At 40.4% G+C, this 21,526-nt stretch overlaps 1 long non-coding RNA gene across 1 annotated transcript in view; it reads right to left on the reverse strand.

Moving 5' to 3' along the window:
• LOC103885798 overlaps window positions 1–21,526 on the reverse strand; it is a 39,696-nt gene that overhangs the window by 4,974 nt on the left and 13,196 nt on the right. The window contains exons 3-4 of the long non-coding RNA XR_649083.3: window positions 9,345–9,543; window positions 385–424 (exon numbers count right to left, since the gene is read on the reverse strand). This is a non-coding gene — a long non-coding RNA (uncharacterized LOC103885798). The remainder of the gene's footprint in view (window positions 1–384; window positions 425–9,344; window positions 9,544–21,526) is intronic.

A 21,526-nucleotide genomic window follows, 5' to 3' on the forward strand; every position in this document is an offset into this window, starting at 1 on the left:
TCTACAGAGAACAAAGGTTGTGATGACTTCTGTTCTTACCTGAAAAAGAGAAAATATAAGTGAGAAATTTTGTTCTTCTCACCAAAAGCCTCTCTATCCTCTTAACTGTATGCAAAATACTTAAGAAAAACACAGATTAAGGGATGGGAAATGATCAGAGAAAAGAATAGCAATTCTGTCCTTTATTGGCAGTCTAGGGAAACTGACCTTTTCTTACACTATACATTTGAAAATTATCATGTGATGCTTTTGGAGCCAATAGAATCCCCAATTCTCTGGGACAGAATGGATTGACTAGGAAAGGAATATATTATCAGTTCTAAAGGGCTGGCAATCAGGGCTGTGGCAATTTCCTTTTTTTCTTTCTCTTTGCCCTCTACTTACTTGTGAAAATTTTAGTGCTCATTATCACCTTCAGCAGGGGCTGAAACAAGGAAAAGAATTAAAATTCAAATTAGTAAGCTTTTTTATAGAAGCTTTGCTAAAATATGGAAGAATAAAACTACTCACTATAATTAAAATTTAACTTCCCAGCTGCCATCAATCTTGTCTGTGAAATCAAACAGTTGGTTTGGCATTTGTGAGATTCCATCCTCTGGAATCCCATAAATCCTTTGTTACTAATAATTACAGCTTAAGAAATCAGAAAACACCAGGTAGTTTTCTAGATTTTACTGTGACTTCTATATTTGTGCTAAAGCAGTTTTAGGCTTTTTGTGGACTCTGCAAGACTCTTACAAACAAGCTACTTTAATGAGACAATAGCAATAGTGAAAAACAGACTAAGAAAACTAATTTTAACAACACAGGCTTCAGAAATATCAGGGCAGAAGGAAACCCTGAGATCTGTCTTCACATCAAAACAGTCCTGTGTGGTTTCTATGCCACATTGGAGGGGATTAAGCCGTTCTCCTCCATATTTTACTCTTAACACAGGCTGGTATAGATGCACCTTTATATGCTTCTGTGGGTAGACTACTTACAGAAGAGTACTGTTATTCATTTCCTGCCCATTCTTCTACTCCAGAGAGATGTTTATTCTTATAATGACACAGATGCTGATGGATGACAAGCTTATTCAGAGAAATTCAGTCCCCAGCATCTCAGCTGCTGGAGGACAGGGTTGATGCTGCATTGATTGTAGCTTCCAAGAGATTCTGTGCCTTGCTATTGTTAGTGTTAGAAATTATTTTTATTGCACATTTTCTGACAACTGTTAAGAGTCAACAAACAACTCAGCTAGAAAACCCTGCAATACCCTACACAGGGAAAACTGGGAAAAAGTAGTAGAATTCAGGGTCCATTACTTGACAAAAATGAAGATTATTCTAGGAATAACAGAAACAGAGGACTCTACCCAAAGATGAATATGTCAAAACGTCAGAGGGGCTGTGTCAAAAAAGAACCATTTTATTATAATGGGATGCAAATGTGAAGTGGGATTTGGAAGTTACTATATTCCTTTACCATTGGCCAACTTTTTATCCTGAATTTGGACTCTTCCACTTCTAGGTAGATCTGTTTTGACAAGGTAGGGGCTCAAAGTACAGCCAGTTTAAAGGCTGAAGTCAATCTGCAAGGACAGTGTGATAAGGATTGGTTTATTATGCTGAAATTCTTGGTTGGTTCTAAGGTACAGTGGGTAAGGGAGGAGATAAATACACCCATATATACATAGTATTCCTGGTTGGTAGGAATGCTCTGGCACCCACTACTATGTCTGAGATGACTTCTGAAAATAAACTGGGATTGAGCTCAATAAATACAAGAACAGAAAAAAAATGGACAAACTTTATTTTATAAACTTTAAAAGATATTATTTCAGTATGTTTTCTTGAAGTATCCCTTACCAGCATATCTAAGCCTTGTCTTATCCCACCTAGTGTCAGCATATCAAGCAAGAATGCACTTTTATTTTAGGCAATGGGAATGTTGACCCCCCACAAATGGTGCAGAGTGATGCTTGTTTATTCTGTTCATTTGGGTAGAGCAAAAAAAAAAATTTTTTTTTGAGGCGCGATCTGGGCTCACTGCAACCTCTGCCTCCCAGGTTCAAGCAATTCTCCTGTCTCAGCCTCCCCAGTAGCTGGGATTACAGGCACGTGCCACCATGCCTGGCTAATTTTTTGTATTTTTAGTAGAGACGGGGTTTCGCCATGTTAGCCAGACTGGTCTCGAACTCCTGACCTCAGGTAATCAGCCCACCTTGGCCTCCCAAAGTGCTGGGATTACAGGCATGAGCCACGGCATGAGTAAAATTTATCTAGTAGAATTAAAGATAAGCACTGCTGTGCATCTTTCGGCATCCTTGGAATGTACATAAGTCCTTGGGTAACCCACATTGAACCTCGATGAATCTTCAGGAAACTGTAGGATGACAGAGGGGGAGATGGGGTAAAACTATTCTAGCCCACAGCTACCCCAGGAAAGGTCTGCTTTTGCTTCAGTTAAGCTCCAAATATTCTGAGCCAAACTGAATGCTCTGGAATTCTTTAAAGGAAAAAATGCTTGGGTAACCTAGAGTACCGGATATACTGTTCCCCTGGAATTCTCTTTAATAGCTAACACAAGACCAAAGAGAACCTCTTAGCCAAAGACCAGTCCTCTGGGTCTACTCTGAACATTTCAGAGATCCCTGAGCGACCAAACAGACTAGCACTCCCCAGCCTCCCTCTAAAATTAGGACTGAATGGCAGGCCAAGGATACTGAAGGGGTTCTCTAACATCCTTATGATGGTGGCTTCTGAAATACACTGTACTAGAAAGTTAGGCTTCCTTAAGAATAGCCGGTCATACTCAGGCAACGTTCCCAGGGATAAATTAGATTAGATGAAAATAACACCATAATTAGGGTACTTATGTTCTAGAAATTCAATAGGAAATTATCCTGGGGTTCTCATGCTTTTACCTTGGTTTTCCCCAAAGAGTCAAAGTGCTTATTAAGGCTGGGCACAATGGCTCACACCTGTAATCCCAATACCTGGGGAAGCCAAAGCTGAAAGATTGCTTGAGGCCAGGAGTTAGAGACTAGCCTAGGGAACATATCAAGTCTCTACAAAAAAAAAAAAAAGAAAAAAGAAAAGAAAAAAGCCAGATGTGGTGACACATGCCTGCAGTCCTAGCTACTTAGGAGGCTGAGGTGGGAGGATCACTTGAGCCCAGGAATTTGAGGCTGCAGTGAGCCATGATTACACTGCTGCACTCCAACCTGAGCAACAAAGTAAGACCCTACCTCTAAAAAAAAAAAAAAAAAAAAAAGTGCTTATTAAAACCAAAACTAGTAAGGAAATTCCTACATACATGTTCCAGATTCAATACTCTGGAAAAGACAGGTAAATAACCGTATCACATGCCTAATATGTTATATTAGATGTCTTAAGTTTTCTCAGTGGAATGGTGTCTGAGGCTCTGGCTTTCACTCAAAGCTTAACAAGTAGTTCTTATCACAAAATACACATAGCACCCATCACACTTCCTGCAATGATAGCAAAGTCACCAGCCACCAAGGGTAGATTTCAGAGAGTATCTGTCTGCAACGTATGCACAGGTCAGTAGAGGCATCTCTGTCTGCTAACAAGAAAGATTATTAGGGTCAGGATGTGGGCAGCCACAAATTGAAGAACACTGACTGCTCTGCTCACGAAACAGCCCCGGAGATAGAAGAAGCAAGTTATTTTAGTGTGAAAACCTCAATTTGGAAAGTCAGGTAGTGGCTCACTGGCTCCAGGTGAACTGAACAGTAAAGATGAATTTCTGTCATTGTGGAAATTTTTTACAAGAAAATTATCAAAAAACTTTCTATATCCATCCAAAACAGAGTTTGGGGGACTCTGAAACGTGTTTATGAAAATATCTGAGGTTAACTAATAAAAAATTAGCAACTGGGCGCAGTGGCTCATGCCTGTAATCCCAGCACTTTGGGAGGCTGAGGCGGGGAGATCATGTGGTCAGGAGATCGAGACTATCCTGGCTAACACGGTGAAATCCCGTTTCTACTAAAAATACAAAACATTAGCCGGGCGTGGTGGCGGGCACCTGTAGTCCCAGCTACTCGGGAGGCTGAGGCAGGAGAATGGCGTGAATCCGGGAGGTGGAGCTTGCAGTGAGCCGAGATCACACCACTGCACTCCAGCCTGGGTGACAGAGGGAGACCCCGTCTCAGGAAAAAAAAAAAAAAAGGTATTTGCCATACCCACAAGAAAGTTAACTCAATTTCCCATTTGCAGACTACCACCCTGAGGTGATTTATGGACTCACTAGCTATCTCATCATGTAGACTTTTTATCCAACCACAAAAGCTAAATCAGCTTTTTTCTTTCCTTTTGTTTTTTTGAGACAGTGTCTCACTCTGTCACCCAGGCTGAAGTACAGTGGCATGATCACAGTTCACTGCAGCCTTAACCTCCCGGGCTCAAGCGATCCTCCCGCGTTAGCCTCCCGAGTAGCTGGAACTACAGGCGTGCACCGCCATGCCCAGCTAATTTTTTGTGTATTTTGTAGAGACAGGGTTTCACCATGTTGCCCGGGCTGGTTACCAACTCCTGGGCTTAAGTGATCCTCCCACCTCAGACTCCCAAAGTACTAGAATTACAGGCATAAGTAACTGCTCCTGGCCAAATATGTTTCTTTCTAAACTAATATTTTTCTTCCTCTATTGTAATGAAAGCCAAGCCTCTTTGTTTGCTTAATAACCATGAGAGTAAATTACCAGTCTACAGCAAGCATTCTAGAGAGTGAAGGAAAGACATGGTATTAACTACTCCTCTACACTGAGTTATGTGAAAGGATCAGAGAAACCTGGTTTTTTCTTCTATTTTTTTAATTCAAAACTGGCGTTTATTCACAAGCAGTTGCATAGACCTTCCCATCAACATCACTGGTGTTTTCCAATGCCAGATAAGGAATTGGAAAGGAAACAAAGGTCAAGTATATAATACACATGAATAAGGAAATTTGAATGGACCATTTCTCCCTAGGATTCTTTTTTTTTTTTTTTCTTTTTGAGACAGTCTTGCTCTGTCACCCAGGCTGGAGTGCAGTGGTGCAATCTCGGTTCACTGAAACTTCCACCTCCTGGGTTTAAGCGATTCTTATGCCTCAGCCTCCTGAGTAGCTGGGACTATAGGTTCATACTACCATTTTTTTCATTTTTTTGCATTTTTAGTAGGGACAGGGTTTCGCCATGTTGGCCAGGCTGGTCTCGAACTCCTGACCTCAGATGATCTGCCCGCCTCAGCCTCCTTCAAAGTGCTGGGATTACAGGCATGAGCCACCAAGCCCTGCCTTTCTCTGACTCTTTGGACTCCATCTTTTCATTCTTTGATTCTTTCATTCTTTGAACCCAGACAGAGAAAGACTCCGTGTGGCTCATTCATCATCTAATTCTTGCTAATGCTCCTTCTACTGATAAAGAAAGTTGAGGGTTAACAGCATCAAAAGCCAATGTGTTTTTACATGTAGGCCTACAGTCAGTACCACATGGACAATAATAACTTACACGTCTAAGTCACTTTGTAATTTACAAAGTACTTTCACAGCCCTCTCATTTGCTCTTCTTAATACCCTGTATGGTAGACAGGGATTATTGGCCTAGCTTTAAGGACAAGACTGAGGCTCAATGAGATTAAGTGACCTGCCCAAGGTCACACACTCAAAAAGCAATAAAGACAAGAACTCAGGTCTTCTGACATCCAGCCCAGTGCATTGTCCCACTGTACCATCCTAATGAGATGTGTCTCTAATGAAATGGGCTCTCAACCGCTAAATCTGCCTTTAGAAATAGCCAGTGCATGAGCTTATACTGTAGACGACAGGTGTCACACGGCCGAAGAAAATAATCGATGAAACCTATGGAAAGAACCAGTGACAAAGTTCTATAGTTTTCTCAATGGGTTATTTCTTTTAAAAAATAAAAAAAGAGGTGCCATTATGCAAAGCATAAAAATTTTTAATGACTCTAGCACCCCTTCTTTTTCCTGAGACCCTATTCTTTTCCTCAATTAATACTGAGGCTAAGGTGCAGTTCTAAGTGAAATCAGTCTGGATGGATCTGTTAATGCCTTGCTGCGTAAGCTGTAGCGCATGGATGGTAGACAGATAGCACAAACATAATTCAGGAGCTTGTTAGAAATGCAGATCCTTTGTAGATAACGATAAGGGAGAAAAAACAATCCAGATTCTTAGACCAGATTCTCACCCTAGACCTATTGAATAAGAATTTCAATTTTAACAAGATTCCCTAAGTGATGCATGGGCACACTTGTCTGAGAAACACAATCTTAATACATATTTACAGACACATGCCAATGTCATACTGAAAATGATGCCATAGTAGCACGTTCATTAACAAACAAACAAACGAAATGCAAGGTCTATTTCAGAGTAAACGTGTAGTATAGAATGACAGAAATAATTTGTAGGTCAAAAGATATGTGAAAATCGAAACATTTGACTTAGGTTCTGGCTAACTCAGGTAGTTCAAATGACCATGAGATGTTGAAGTCATGTTGGTTACCATATTAATCATACATGGTAAAAACATACAAACAGTCATTCCAAATAATTTTCTTAGTAGTATAAGCAGCAAATATACTGGGAAAACTTCCCATTTTCACATCCCCCTTACATTCACAGAATTTACCCTCTGGAAAGAGCCTACAGTCACCTAGTCACATATTTCTCTGCCCTGGCTGAATATTAAAATCATTTGAGGAGGTTTTAAAATCTGTGGTGGCCCCATCTCCAGAGGTCCTATTTGATTATCTAGGATAGGGGTCTTGGCTCCCATGATTTAAATATGTAACCAGGGTTAAAAACCACTGCCTACTCAACTCCTTCACTGTACAGTTTAATTAAAATAGTACCAATATAGCATGTTTAAATAAAAATATTCATCAATAGGGAATGATTTATATAACCTGAAACTTGTTGACCAAGTGAGAGACTTAACTGTTTCAACAAGTGTTTACCATTTACCTTTGTTTTGTTTTGAGATGGAGTCTCGCTCTGTCACCCAGGCTGAAGTGCAGTGGCTCAATCTCAGCTCACTGCAACCTCCACCTCCCGGGTTTAAGTGATTCTCCTGCCTCAGTCTCCCGAGTAGCTGGGATTACAGGAACATGCCACCATGACCAGCTAATTTTCTATTTTTAGTAGAGACAGGGTTTCACCATGTTGGTCAGGCTGGTCTCAAACTCCTGACCTTGTGATCTGCCCACCTCGGCCTCCCAAAGTGCTGGGATTACAAGCGTGAGCCACCATGCTCAGCCCTTTCTTTCTTTCTTTTTTTTTTTTTAAGGAACTAAAATAAAGGTCTTCTTTGTCCTTTAACTCTGAACAAAAATTAACCTTCCTAACCTTTCTTTGGAAGAATTATTACCCAAATATTTACCTAAAGGAGCTGACATTGGGAAGTTTCAAAAGACTGTAACTTGAAATAACATCACTGACTTCCATTTTTTAACTTTCTCTTAACCGAAATGACTTTAGCATACATTCAAATAGTTAGAAGAGCTCTTATAAGTAGCTTACAAAATTAAAAAACCAAATGAGAATAAAAATACTAGGCAAACAGGAATTGTGGTGATTCTTTTTTTTTTTTTTTTTAAATGACTGCACCTTTTTTGACACACCTCCCACCAAGGGTGGGGTCTATTCCTGTCCCTTGGCACTGAGCAGGCTTGAGATTGCTTTAAGCAATAGAGCAGGGATCTGCAAACTATTTCTGTAAAGAGCAAGACAGCAAACATTTTAGACTGCAAACTATACGATCTCTATTGCAACTAACTCACTCTGCCATTGTAGTGTGAACTGTAGTGTGAAAGTACATAAATGATTAAACATGACTATGTTCCCATAAAACTTCATTTTAAAATTTTATTGTTATTTTTTGTTTTTGAGATAGAGTCTCACTGTGTTGCCCAGGCTAAAGTGCAGTGGTATAATCCCGGCTCACTGCAACCTCCGCCTCCCACGTTCAAGTGATTCTCCTGCCTCAGCCTCCTGAGTAGCTGGGATCACAGGCACAAGCCACCATGCCTAGCTAATTTTTGTATTTTTGGTAGAGACAGGGTTTCACCATGTTGGCCAGGCTGGTCTTGAACTCCTGACCTTGTGATCTCCCTGCCTCAGCCTCCCAAAGTGCTGGGATTACAGGCATGAGCCATCGCACCCAGCCAAAACTTTATCTTGAAAGAAGACATCGCAGATGGATTTGGCATTGGGCCATAGTTTGCTGATCCCTGCAACAGAATATGGAAGAAGAGATGCTTTGTGACTTCTGAGACTAGGCTATAGAAGGCCATGCAGCTTTTGCCTGGATCTCTGGGAACCTTCACTCTTGGGAAGCTCCCTCTTGGAGCTTGACCACCATTCTGCAGGAATCTCAAGCCATAGAGAGAGGCCATATGTAAGTTCTGTGGTCAGCAGCCGCAACTGAGCCCAGCCTTCGTGTCATTCCAGCCTAGGCACTGGATCTGTGAGTGAAGAAGCCTCCAGGTGGTTCCATTTCCAGCCTTTCAAGTCACCCCTCAGCATTTGAGTCGTCCCAGCTGAGGCCCCGGACATCATGGAGAAGAGACAAAACATCCGCACCATGCTCTATCTGAATTCCACTAGGATAATAAAATTGTTGTTTTCATGTTGCTAGGTATAGAGGTGTGGTTTGTTTTGCAGCAGTAGATAACTAGAACAGGGACTGACTAAAACTCTAAGAGCACACAAAGAAGGCTAAAAATCTCAGAAAAGAAAGTTGGAGTCAAATAATTCAATTGAAAATATTTATGCATTTTTTCAAAAACAAGTTATGCTTTTTATTTTTTATTTTTATATTTTGGTGGTCTTTATAAACTAATTAAATGGTTTATAGAAATCTTGTCTCTGAAGGTGAAAAACAGCAGTTTGTTCCTTTTTTCCTGTTGGTCTATTTTGTATTTTTTGAATTAAATCTATTAAGAATTTGTACTTAATTGGGGGAGAACTGCTTCAGAGGTTTTTGTATTTCTGCTTGGATGAAATATAGCATTGGCTAAAATTTTAAAATTAAAACTGTAAGCTCTCTATCTGGGTTTGGATATACTTTTATGTGTCTGTGAATGTGTAATATTTTCTTACCTCCAGATGATATTGACACAATACTTTTTTCTTGGTCACTTTGGCAGCCGGGATCTCCAGCCAGCGACGTACCACTCCCCAGCCTGGACCTCCCTTGGCCATGCTACCTGCTGCTGGAGGCACCCCACCCACTTGGCCCACCCCAGCCGAGTCTGACTTGCATACCAGCTCAGCCCAAGGAGGCCGGACCAGGCACACCCCAGCAGACAGCCCACCTGTATTATAGCTCGTACCTGAACTCTTGTCCTGCATCCAAGAAGAATGAGGAGGATATGCTGACAGTTGAAGGGTGAGGGTGGTCAGAGAAGCCAATTTATGCCTTGTAAATGTCATCTATTTAAAGGAACTTTTAATATCTCACTCAGATGAATAAACAAACACTCCAGTGTAGTAGTCAATCAAAAAGAATTAAATGAAGATGAAATCAGGACACTGAAACAAAATTAAAACAAAAAATATTGATAAAACTTCTGAACAGGAACAAAAACATAAACCCATGACAGCAAGACTCAGAAGCTCAATGCAGTAAAAGAGAGTGAGGAACAAGGTGAAAACATTTTACTTTTAACCCTTGAAGAGAAGAAAAACAAATAATACCCAAAATCTTTATTTAAATGTTTATTCTCTTGAGAAAACAAAACCTACCTCTGGATGGACATGAGTCTGATTAAATCTGGGAAGGTCTCTTTACTCCTGATATCTTTCAAACATTGCTAAGGTACCAGATAAATTCTGGTGACGAGGTCCTGAGAAAGCCCTTTGAGGCAACAGCATCTTTCCAGCTGTTCTGTTGGAAAACATCAGGAACAGCTGCTAGAGATCTGTGAGAGCTGCCTTTGGGAAGAAAGCCCCAGGAAGTAAGGGACTCATACTTCTTTTCGGTGATCACTGATGCTGTGGTGGATGTAGCAGAGAAAGAACACCAGCTCGGGACGGTGAGGTTTATTGATGAGTCTCTTACCTGACAGAGAAATATGTGAGCTTCTTCCTCGTGAAGCTGATGCAGCCATTTTGGTTGTGTGATCTCACACTACAAAAATCCAGAAGCAGGGCTAAATGTGGAGTACTGTTGTGGCCAGGTGTACGTTATGGCCAATAGATTTTCTTCAGAAATGGAGGTTGCTGCTTCAAGACTTTAACTGAAATATCCCCAAACTATCTACACATTCTGCTCTTCCCGTGTCTTGAATATGTGGTTGGCAGGCCAGGCATGGTGGCTTATGCCTGTAATCCCACACTTTGGGAGGCCAAGGTGGGAGGATCACTTGAGGTCAGAAGTTCGAGACCAGCCTGGTGAACATGGTGAAACCCCACTGGGTGTGAAAACACAAAAATTAGCTGGGTGTGGTGGCAAGCACTTGTAATCCCAGCTACCGGGGAGGCTGAGACAGGAGAATTGCTTGAACTCGGGAGGCGGAGGTTGCAGTAAACCAAGATTGTGCCTCTGCACTCTAGCCTGGGCAACAGATGGAGACTCTGTCTCAAAAAATAAAAAAAATTAAAATTAAAAAATTAAAAATTAAATATGTGGTTGGCAAAATCAGTGCCTATTATGGGGATATCTGTTGTATTATGAAGGATTGAGGAAGTTTGTTATTCATCCTTCACCACAACTGCTTTTAGAACTTGACTATGTAATTTCTGTCCTTTCTCAGAACAACAAAGAAAGGAATAATGAACTGAAGGTAATTTGTTATTCTCAATGGACAGATAGGCATGATGCTTTTGAAATGTTACTGGATCTCCTGCCAGCGTTTGTTTTATATTTAGAGATATAAATGGTGACACAAGTCTCAGATGACATAACTGTACAGCTGGCTAAGCATTCGTACTCTGCAGTGCATTCATATATTTTAATTTTTTTTTTTTTTTATTAATAGAGACAGGGTCTCACTATGATTGGCCAGGCTGCTCTCAAACCCCTGGGCTCAAGTGATCCTCCCACGTTGGCCTCCCAAAGTGCTGGGATTCAGGTGAGAGCCATCACTCTCAGCCTTGATTTTATTTTTATAATTGCTCTTAAAAATATCTTGTCTTACAAGAGGCTTCGGGAAAAAAATCTCTAGGGGGAAAATCTCTGATGTTTTCTTTGCAGCCAGCAGCTTCATGGTGGTATCGTATCACTAATGAAGTATTGGTAACAAAAGTATTCATGACAAAACTTGTCATGAATTTGAGGAAGGCATGAATTTGTTAACCGATCTTGATATTCAAATAAAAGTCTCTGGGAAATTCTGCAGAGCTCAGCAAGGTAACCTAGAATCTCAACGAACCTCTGAGAGTTACTATAAGGAATCTCTGTGTGTTCCAACAGTGTAGCACATTACTCTGGAACTCAAAGATTTATTCTCAGAACAACGTCTCATATCTCACAAATGCTGATCTCTGGCACCTTGTGTCATGGGACAGCTCAAATTCGACACATCGGAGAAACACTAAGCTGACTTTAGCTGAAGTGACTGAGCCAATCGGAACATGCTCTCAGCCAGTTTCACTGCTGGAGAATCAAGTGGAAACACAGAGGGAAAGAAGCAGAGCGTCCATCCGCATGTTTGAAGCCATGTGCCTGACATCAATAAAACTCCCTAATGTGTATACATTGTTGAAAGTCCTGTGTATTCTTCCTATAATGAAGATTGAGAGTGAACACTATGAAATAAACAAAAGCATCTCAAATTATAGCTGAGGAAAACTTTGACAGGTTAAATAACTTGGTTTTACTTAGCATAAATTTTGATATAAGACATGATCTGGATTTAACTGTAGATGCACATATCAAACTCTATACAGCAAGTAAGAACTACCTACAGGTGATTCAGAAATCATTAAAAATACCTCAAAGGATGTTTATTTTATTTTATTTTATTTTTTGTTTGTTTTGAGACAGAGTCTCTGTTGCCCAGTCTGGAGTGCAGTGGCATAATCTCACTGCAGCCTCCACCTCCTGGGTTCAAGTGATTCTCCTGCCTCAGCCTCCCCAGAAGCTGGGATTACAGGCACACACCACCATGCCCAGCTAGTTTTTTGTATTTTTAGTAGAGATACAGTTTCACTATGTTGGCCAGGCTGGTCCCAAACTCTTGATATTTGGAGGAAAAATTTGAAAGATGTACAAGCGTGGAATTCCATTTCTGCATACTCTCTGGTGCTGGCACTCTGGAATCCCTTTTTTTTTTTTTTTTTTTTTTTGAGATGGCACAGTCAGGGCTCACTGCAGCCTCAATCTCCCAGGTTCAAGCGATTCTTCCTCCTCAACCTCCTGAGTAGCTGGGACTACAGGCACGTGCCACCGTTCCTGGCTAATTTTTGTATATTTTGTAGACATTTTTGCCCTGTTGCCCAGACTGGTAGAATTGTTTTAAAATCATTTCAGATACAGCATTTAGTATCACTGTGGATCCAGTACTTTGAAGTTACGTTAGTTATCAGTACTTTGAAGGAATAAATTTTGGGTAGGTATAAGAGGAATGAATACGTTTCATAAAATGTCACAGTGAATCTTACAACACAGCTTTCACTAGTAGGACTTTTCAGTATACTGTTAAAAACCTTTAACATGGCCGGGCGCGGTGGCTCACGCCTGTAATCCCAGCACTTTGGGAGACCGAGGCAGGTCGATCACAAGGTCAAGAGATTGAGACCATCCTGGCCAACATGGTGAAACGCAGTCTCTGCTAAAAATACAAAAATTAGCTGGGCGTGGTGGCACATGCCTGTAGTCCCAGCTACTCAGGAGGCTGAGGCAGGAGAATCACGTGAACCTGGGAGACAGAGTCTGCAGTGAGCCAAGATCGCACCACTGCCCTCCAGCCTCGTGACAGAGCAAGGCTCTGTCTCAAAAACAAAACAAAACAAAACAAACAAAAACAAAAACAAAAAAACCCTTTAACACACAGTTATGGGAATTACCAGAGAGTGAGAGAAGCAGTGAGTTCACCCAACAAGGGTGGCATTGTAGGTCTGATCTTTATCAAGTGACCCTAAATTAACAAGTTTGAATGGAAGAGCCTGGCATCATTGTTCTCCTTCTGCTTGTTGCTGTTTGCATTCCTTTGTCGAGCTGATGTTTTCCTGTGTCATAAGCTTTTCATCAGGTGTATGTGGAACACTTTAGTTTCATGGTCAAGACAGAATCAGAAGCACTGGTTACAGACAGCTGATGTGTCTGGTCTCTTCTTTTTTCATAACTATGTCTACTTCCTTATCTAGATTAAAATCAAAACCTGAAAAACTGACTACAATAAATGTTTTGTGGTTTATCTATAAATATGATAGAAAATATGGCTGTTATTTTTGGTCAGAAATATCAATTTTGTACAGCTTATTTCAACCTAAATAAAAGGGAACTTAAAAACATTTTTGTTTTAAAAAACATTTCTTTATTGACTTCTACTACCAGAGTGGCTATTGAGAAGTCATTCCGATTCTTTACCCTTTCCAGTGATTTTATTTTCCTCTCTATTAGCTTCTTTCTGTCTCCAATGTTCTGAAATTTTATAATAATGTGCTTTGGTGTATATCTTTATTTTGCCTGCTATGCTGGGTTCTCAATGGGTCCCTTGAAATTAGGAATTCATTCACTTCCTTTCTAATATTGTTGAATTATTTATTTTCTTTCTCTGAAAGAGTTTAGTTATTGTCTAAAGACTTAGAATCAATAGAAAGAAATATCTGCGTTAAGATAAGGGGTGTGCAGACCAAGGCTTTATCATGTAGGTGAAGCCTCCAGGTAGCAGGCTTCAGAGAGAATAGATTGTAAATGTTTCTTATCAGACTTAAAGAGTCCGTTTTATCAGTAATTCCAAAAGGGAGGAGGGTAGAATGAGGCATGTCCAACACCCACTTCCCATTATGGCTGGAATTTTCAGGTCAACTTTGGAATGCCCTTGGCCAAGAAGAGGGGTCCATTCAGATGGTTGAGGAGGCTTATAATTTTATTTTTGGTTTACAGTAGGTTGCCAGGCATATCCATTTAAACTTCTCTGGTACAGAAGTGATTTCTCTTTTTGTTGCTATCCTTACTTTTATACCTATGTTTTGGCCAACTAATGTATACTGAAAATATAAATAGAGCATACAGGTTTCAATGATGAGTTACTTTGTTGATAAAGAAGCTTGTGGGTGAAGTGTTAGCAAAACCTTTTCTCTCCTACGTGAAAATGTGACTTTTGGATAACTTTCTACCTCTTTTCCACTGGCAGCCTGATAAGGACTGTGATACTGTGATATCATAAGAAATACATATTTGGTCTTCAGCCCCAGTTTCTGGTATAGAGATTCTAAAATTCTTGTAACTTCCTGAGTGATAGGAGTGACAGGAGCATCTTTTGTTAAAATAGTTGGTTTTTATCCCTGGTTCCAGGCACAGAGCTTCTAAAACTCTTTGAATTTTCTGAGCAATCGAGGTGACAGGAGCATCTTTTGTTATTTACAACAAGCTCTTTTCAAGTGTACATGAATTATGTTAATTAGATGACTGGTGGCTGGAAGCCCATAGATAGCTTCAGGATGGGCACTGGTTGCCAGAGGAACCAAACATGTGATTATAGAGGATTGGAACTTTCAGCCCTACTCACCCCTGAGGGAGGGAGAGAAAGGCTGGATTGAGTAAATCACCAATGGCCCGTGGTTTAAGCAATCACGCCTACGTAATAGAAGCTCCATAAAAACCCTAAACAAAGGGCTTCAGAGAGCTTCTGAGTTGGCAAACACATCGAGCAGCTGATGAAGCCATCCCCACAGGGGTTGACAAGGATTTCATGCTGAGTTCTGTGCAGAAATTTCGTTATAATTAAGCCTTAATCAGGTTGCGCTTTGGCTCACTTCCTTGTTGCTGAAAGTCAATAGCACTAGATACTGTCCATTTGCACCCCCATTATTCCTATAGACAGGATCACCGCCATTAGAATCTTATGGCTTTTGTTTAAAGGTTGCTTAAGATGTTTTCAGATCCCAAACTCCAGTGAAACAGCTGACACCAACCAGTTTGAAGACCCCCACAGAGAAATGGAATCAGCATGAGAATACAGCTTCTTCATCTTTCTGTCCTAAGACTTTTCCCTGCACTCTTCAACCAGTCAGTGATCTTCACACTTCACCCGACTCCAAAACCCTTAAACTCTCTAGCCCCAGGCCAGGCACAGTTGCTCATGCCTGTAAACTTTAGGAGGTCCAGGAGAGTGGATCACCTGAAGTCAGGAGTTCAAGACCAGCCTGGCCAACATGGTGAAACCCCTGTCTCTACTAAAAATACAAAAATTAGCTGGGCATGGTGGCGGGAGTCTGTAATCCCAGCTACTCTGGAGGCTGAGGCGGGAGAATCACTTGAACCTGGGAGGGAGAGGTTGTAATGAGCCAAGAAGGCGTCATTGAACTCCAGCCTGGGCAACACAAGCAAAACTCCATCGCAAAAGAAAAAAAAAAAGCCCACAAAATCTCTAGCCCCAGATTACTTGGGGAGACGGAGTTGAGGTTTCCTCCCATCTCCTAGTTCGGAGACCCTACAATTAAACCTCTTTCTCTGCTGCACCCTGGTGTCTCTGCCTACTGACTTGCTGTGCACATGGGGCAATGGACCTGCTACAGTTATACCAAGAGGGTGGGGTGCCCAGGGAGGGCACTGGAGCTCTGCACATCTCCCCTGTTTCACACCTTGTCCTCTGCCTGTTCATCTGTATCCTTTATAATATCCTTTATAAATAAACTGCTAAATGTCGCTATAATGATTTCCTGAGTTCTACAAGCCATTCTAGCAAATTATTGAAACTTGAGGAAAGGGTTGTGGAAACCCCCAGTTTATAGCCATTAAGGCAGAAGTATGGGAGGCTCAGACTTGTGATTGGCATCTGAAGTCTTGTGGGCAGTCTTGTGGGACCAGGCCCTTTTACCTGTGCCATCTGATACTAACACCAGGTAGCTAGTATCATAACTGAATTGAATTGAGTTGAATTGTTGGACACCCAGTTGGTTTCTGGAGAGAAGGAGAATTTGATGGTTGGCATTTTTCCATGTGTCTGTTGGCTGCATAAATGTCTTCTTTTGAGAAGTGTCTGTTCATATCCTTTGCCCACTTTTTGATTTGTCTTTTTCTTGTAAATTTGTTTAAGTTCTTTGTACATTCTGGATATTAGCCCTTTGTCAGATGGGTAGATTGCAAAAATTTTCTCCCATTCTGTAGGTTGCCTGTTCACTCTGATGGTAGTTTGTTTTGCCATGCAGAAGCTCTTTAGTTTAATTAGATCCCATTTGTCTATTTTGGCTTTTGTTGCCATTGCTTTTGGTGTTTTAGTCAGATTTCATTGGTTTTTATAGTGGCTTTCTAATTTTGATGGTCCACTGAAGGAGGAAGTTGGAATGTTGTTGTACACTGTTAACAATTGTCTGCCCATGTCTTGCCTGAAATATCATAATTGTTTATGAAGAGTATCTTTAATAAAGCTGGATACAGTTTGACTTGGGAAAAAATATTAATTATAAGAGCAAACTCTGGAAACAACTAAGAAAATGGCTAAGCTAATTACAATGTAATATTTAAATCTTATTTAATTAAATAAGTTACATTAAAAAGATAATCATTAATTTTAAAAAGCACTAATGTAATGTTTATATGATAATATTAAGTGAAAAAGGGCAACACATATACATTTTACATATGTATATATCAACTATATTAAAAATACACAAAGAAAAATGTCTGGAAAGAAATAACATAATGCATCAATTCTAAAGATGCATTTTCCACACACACACACATTCTCTAAAATTGGGTCACATCGTATACCAATGCGTTAAATGTAGTGTCCTTTTATTTCCTAAAAAGCTATTGGAATATTTGAATTTCCATTAATATATTACTTTATTTTTTTTAATGTCAATGAGTTTATGTGGGTAGTGAGATTATGGGTCATTTTGTGTTATTTGCTCTTTAACATATATATATATATATATATATATATATATATATATTTTTTTTTTTTTTTTGAGACAGAGTCTTGCTCTATGCCCAGGCTGGAGTGCAGTGACGCGATCTCGGCTCACTGCAAGCTCCGCTTCCCAGGTTCACGCCATTCTCCTGCCTCAGCCTCCCGAGTAGCTGGGACTACAGGTGCCGCTACCACGCCCGGCTAATTTTTTTGTATTTTTAGTGGAGACGGGGTTTCACCGTGTTAGCCAGGATGGTCTCAATCTCCTGACCTCGTGATCCGCCTGCCTCGGCCTCCCAAAGTGCTGGGATTACAGGCGTGAGCCACCACGCCCGGCTACTATATATTTTTTAAAACTATATTTTAAATTTTTGAGGAGATTGTTATGGGAAACCCGAGGCAAATTCTCTGTTACTACCATGTAATGATTTGTTGTCATTTTCTTTTAGTAGGACAATGGAGCTAACAAATAATGATTATTAAGAAATTTTTGATAGGATTTGTGTGATCCTTCCCAGACTCCGTGTGTGTGTCTGTATTACAATATGGAAAGAGTACATGCAATGTTTACAGAACACATGTAAGAAGTCACACTCCTCTTCGTTAATGCTTACTTGCTATTTAATGATTCTGTTAGAAAACTGAGATGGAGGCCAGGCACAGTGGCTCACACCTGTAACCCCAGCACTTTGGGAGGCAAAGATGGGCGGATCACTTGAGGTCAGGAATTTGAGACCAGCCTGGCCAACATGGCAAAACCCCACCCCTACTAAAAATACAAAAAATAGCTGAGTGTGGTGGTGCACACATGTAATCTCAGCTACTCAGGAGACTGAGGCAGGAGAATCCCTTGAACCTGGGAGGTAGAGGTTGCAGTGAGCCGAGATCATGCCATTGCACTCTGGCCTGGGTGACACAGTGAGACTCTGTCTCAAAAAAAAAAAAAGAAAAGAAAAGAAAAGAAAGCTGAGACGAACTTAGTGCTTAGCTCCTTAGTGGTTCCACTGAAGAAATAAAATTGTGTGTAGATATCACTACTGAAATTGCCTTACATGAGGTTAAGAGAGTTATGATGCAATATGACCAATATGACCAAATGCACACAGTATTTGCTGGTGGAAGTGTTAAGAGAGATCAGAACCCATCTCCCGCTTCCTTGAAACAATCACTTAGTGACAGAGTGAGACAGAGTAGCATTGTCTTAGATAGGGAATAAAGGAACAATAAAAGTCTTTCGATTGGTTTTTGCCTTGAGTGAGAACATGCAGTGTTTGGTTTTCTGTTCCTGTGTTCATTTGCTGAGAATGATGGCTTCCAGCTTCATCCATGTCCCTGCAAAGGACATGAACTCATTCTTTTTTATGGTTGCATTGTATTCCATGGTGTATATGTGCCACATTTTCTTTATGCAGTCTATCATTGATGGGCATTTGGATTGGTTCCAAGATTTTGCTATTGTAAATAGTGCTGCAGTAAACATATGTGTGCATGTGTCTTTACAGTAGAATGATTTATAATCCTTTAAGTATGTGCTCATTAATGGGATAGCTGGGCCAAATGGTATTTCTGGTTCTAGATCCTTGAGGAATCGCCACACTGTCTTCCACAATGGTTGAACTAATTTACACGCCCACCAATGGCGTGTAAAAGCATTCCTATATCTCCTATATCTCCACAGCCTCGTGAGCAACTGTTGTTTCCTGACTTTTTAGTGATCACCATTCTAACTGGCATGAGATGGTATCTCATTGTGATTTTGATTTGCATTTCTCTAACGACTAGTGATGATGAGTTTTTTTCTCATATGTTTGTTGGCCATCTTCTTTTGAGAAGTGTCTGTTCATATCCTTTACCCACTTTTTGATGGGTTGTGTTTTCTTGTGTAGATTCTGGATATTAGACCTTTGTCAGATGAGTAGATTGCAAAAATTTTCTCCCATTCTGTAGGTTGCCAGTTTACTCTGATGATAGTTTCTTTTGCTGTGCATAAGTGCTTTAGCTTAATTAGACCTCGTTTGTCAATTTTGGCTTTTGTTGTAATTGCTTTTGGTGCTACACACTTTTAAACAACCAGATCTCATGAAAACTCATTCACTATCACAAGAACAGCAAGGGTGACGCCCATCCCCACGACCCAATCACCTCCCACCAGGTCCCTCCTCCAACTCTGGGGATTACAATTTGACATGAGATCAATCCACTTCTGTCCTCTATTAAGTTTCATGTTTTTTTCATCTAGGTCCTGCTTACTTCCTGTTAGGGTTGGTTGTTGTTTTGATTTGTGATCAAAAAAAGTTTACTTGTGATATTTTTGAACTGGTTTTGGTTGGAATATAAGAATACTATTAATTTTTATGTATTGTTTGCAATGACTGCCTTAGTGAATGCTCCTATTACTTCTTCTTCTTCTTTTTTTTTTTTTTTTTTAATAGAGATGAAGTCTTACTCTGTCATCCAGGCTGGAGTGCAGTGGTGCGATCTCGGCTCACTGTAACCCCTGCCTCCTGGGTTCGAGCGATTCTCCTGCCTCAGCCTCCCGAGTAGCTGGGATTACAGGTGCCTGCCATCAACCTCTGGATCTTTTTTTTTTTTTTTTTTTTTGTATTTTTAGTAGAGACAGGGTTTCACCGTGTTAGCCAGGATGGTCTCAATCTCCTGACATCGTGATCACCCCGCCTTGGCTTCCCAAAGGGTTGGGATTACAAGTGTGAGCCACCGCGCCTGGCCTCCTTCTAATAACTTTTAATTTGATTCCCTTAGGCTTCCCAGGTATATATGATAACGTCATTTGCAAATAATGACAATTTTACCACCTCCTTTTCAATGTTTAAACCTCAAATTTTGGTTTTTTAGCTGACTATACTATCAAACAATTATAATTTTTATGAAAAAAGCTGGGACTAAGACAAAATCTTTTGAACTGGGGAAAATAATATATAGGAAAACTATTTTACACATTTTATTATTTAGATTGAGGCTTAAATGTAGTATGATGTTTCCAAACTACCCTCTCCAAAAGCTCAAAACCAAAACTTTCCACTTAAAAAGCTTCCCAGAATTGTAGTTTGTTTAAATATGCCGTATCTGCATTGTTTTGAAAGAACTTGAAACAAAGTCTGGATTCCAGGTGCAGCCTGACTTTTTTCTTATCATTTCAGATAAAAGTTCAAAGGGAACTTTTCAGAGGGCTTCAGACACATCATTATCCCAAATAATTTGTTGAATTAAAAGCTTTGGATCAGGAAAACAAGAACCCCAAGTTATTTAAGGGTGAGTCTTCTGCAAATCTAGAGAACAGGCCACCAGCACAAAAACAACATAACCTCCGCTTTCAGAGGAATGCTGCAGCCTTCGCCAGGCATTGGCTCCTGTTCCTTAACAGCAGTTTGTTAACACTTTCTTGAGCAGTGGGAGTGGTAGATTTCACAAGGGAAACTAGGAGTAGCAATCTGGAGGGAAGGAGAAGCTAGAGGACTTGTCTCAAGGCTACTTCTGCGTAGTAAATAATGTGTGTTCTAAATACACTTTTTTTTTTGAGACAGGGTCTCACTCTGTCGCCCAGGCTGGAGGGCAGCGGCGCAATCTTAGCTCACTGCAGCCTCTGAGGCCTCCCAGGTTCAAGTGATTTTCCTGCCTCAGCCTCCAGAGTACCTGGGCCCACAGATGCACACCACCACACCTGTGGGGTTTTTTGTTTGTTTGTTGTATTTTTAGTAGAGACGGGGTTTTGCCATGTTGGCCAGGCTGGTCTCAAAATCCTGGCCTCAAATGATCCATCCACATCTGCCTCCCAAAGTGCTGAGATTACAGGCGTGAGCCACTGCGCCCAACCAAAAATATGCTTTTATCGATAATTATAAATTTTTGTTTATGTATTCATTATGATTCTGGAAGGGGGTTGTGGGGTTTATAAAAATTGGTGGCGGGGAGCTAAAGCTCTCCCAGGCCATTCCTTCCCCTTGTCAGTGCTATAACGAACTGTTCTAAATTGATAGAAGATTTCAAGTGCTGTCACAATACACATATGTAACACACACACCCACACAAAGGTAACTGTGAGATGGATATGTTAATTTGCTTGACTGTAGTAATCGTTTCACTGTGTTTATGTATATACTACTCAAAATATACACTTTTTATTACAAAAAAAAGAGACAAAAATAAATCGTATGGAAATATGAAGTTTAAAAAGACACAATTCTTGCCCTCAAAATAGCATATAGTCTAAACAAACGGGTAAGGCACAAAGAGAAGGCAAAGCATAAATCAAAGAAAAAGACTGAGGTAACTGCTGATTATGGGCATAGTACATAACCAACTGTTCCACCTTGAGGTTACAAATGAAAACATCAATGTTGAGGGCTAAGTTGGTTTTAAATTCTGCCTTAATACTGTGTTGATGGTGGCAAAAGACCTCCATGGAAGGGGGTGTAGGAAGAAGAAAGGACAAGTGTCTTTTTCCTAGTACCCCAGAAATGAGGTCCTAAGCCCTG

The sequence above is a fragment of the Papio anubis genome, chromosome 7, assembly GCF_008728515.1.
Source record: "Papio anubis isolate 15944 chromosome 7, Panubis1.0, whole genome shotgun sequence".
In the NCBI taxonomy this organism is placed as follows: domain Eukaryota; kingdom Metazoa; phylum Chordata; class Mammalia; order Primates; family Cercopithecidae; genus Papio; species Papio anubis.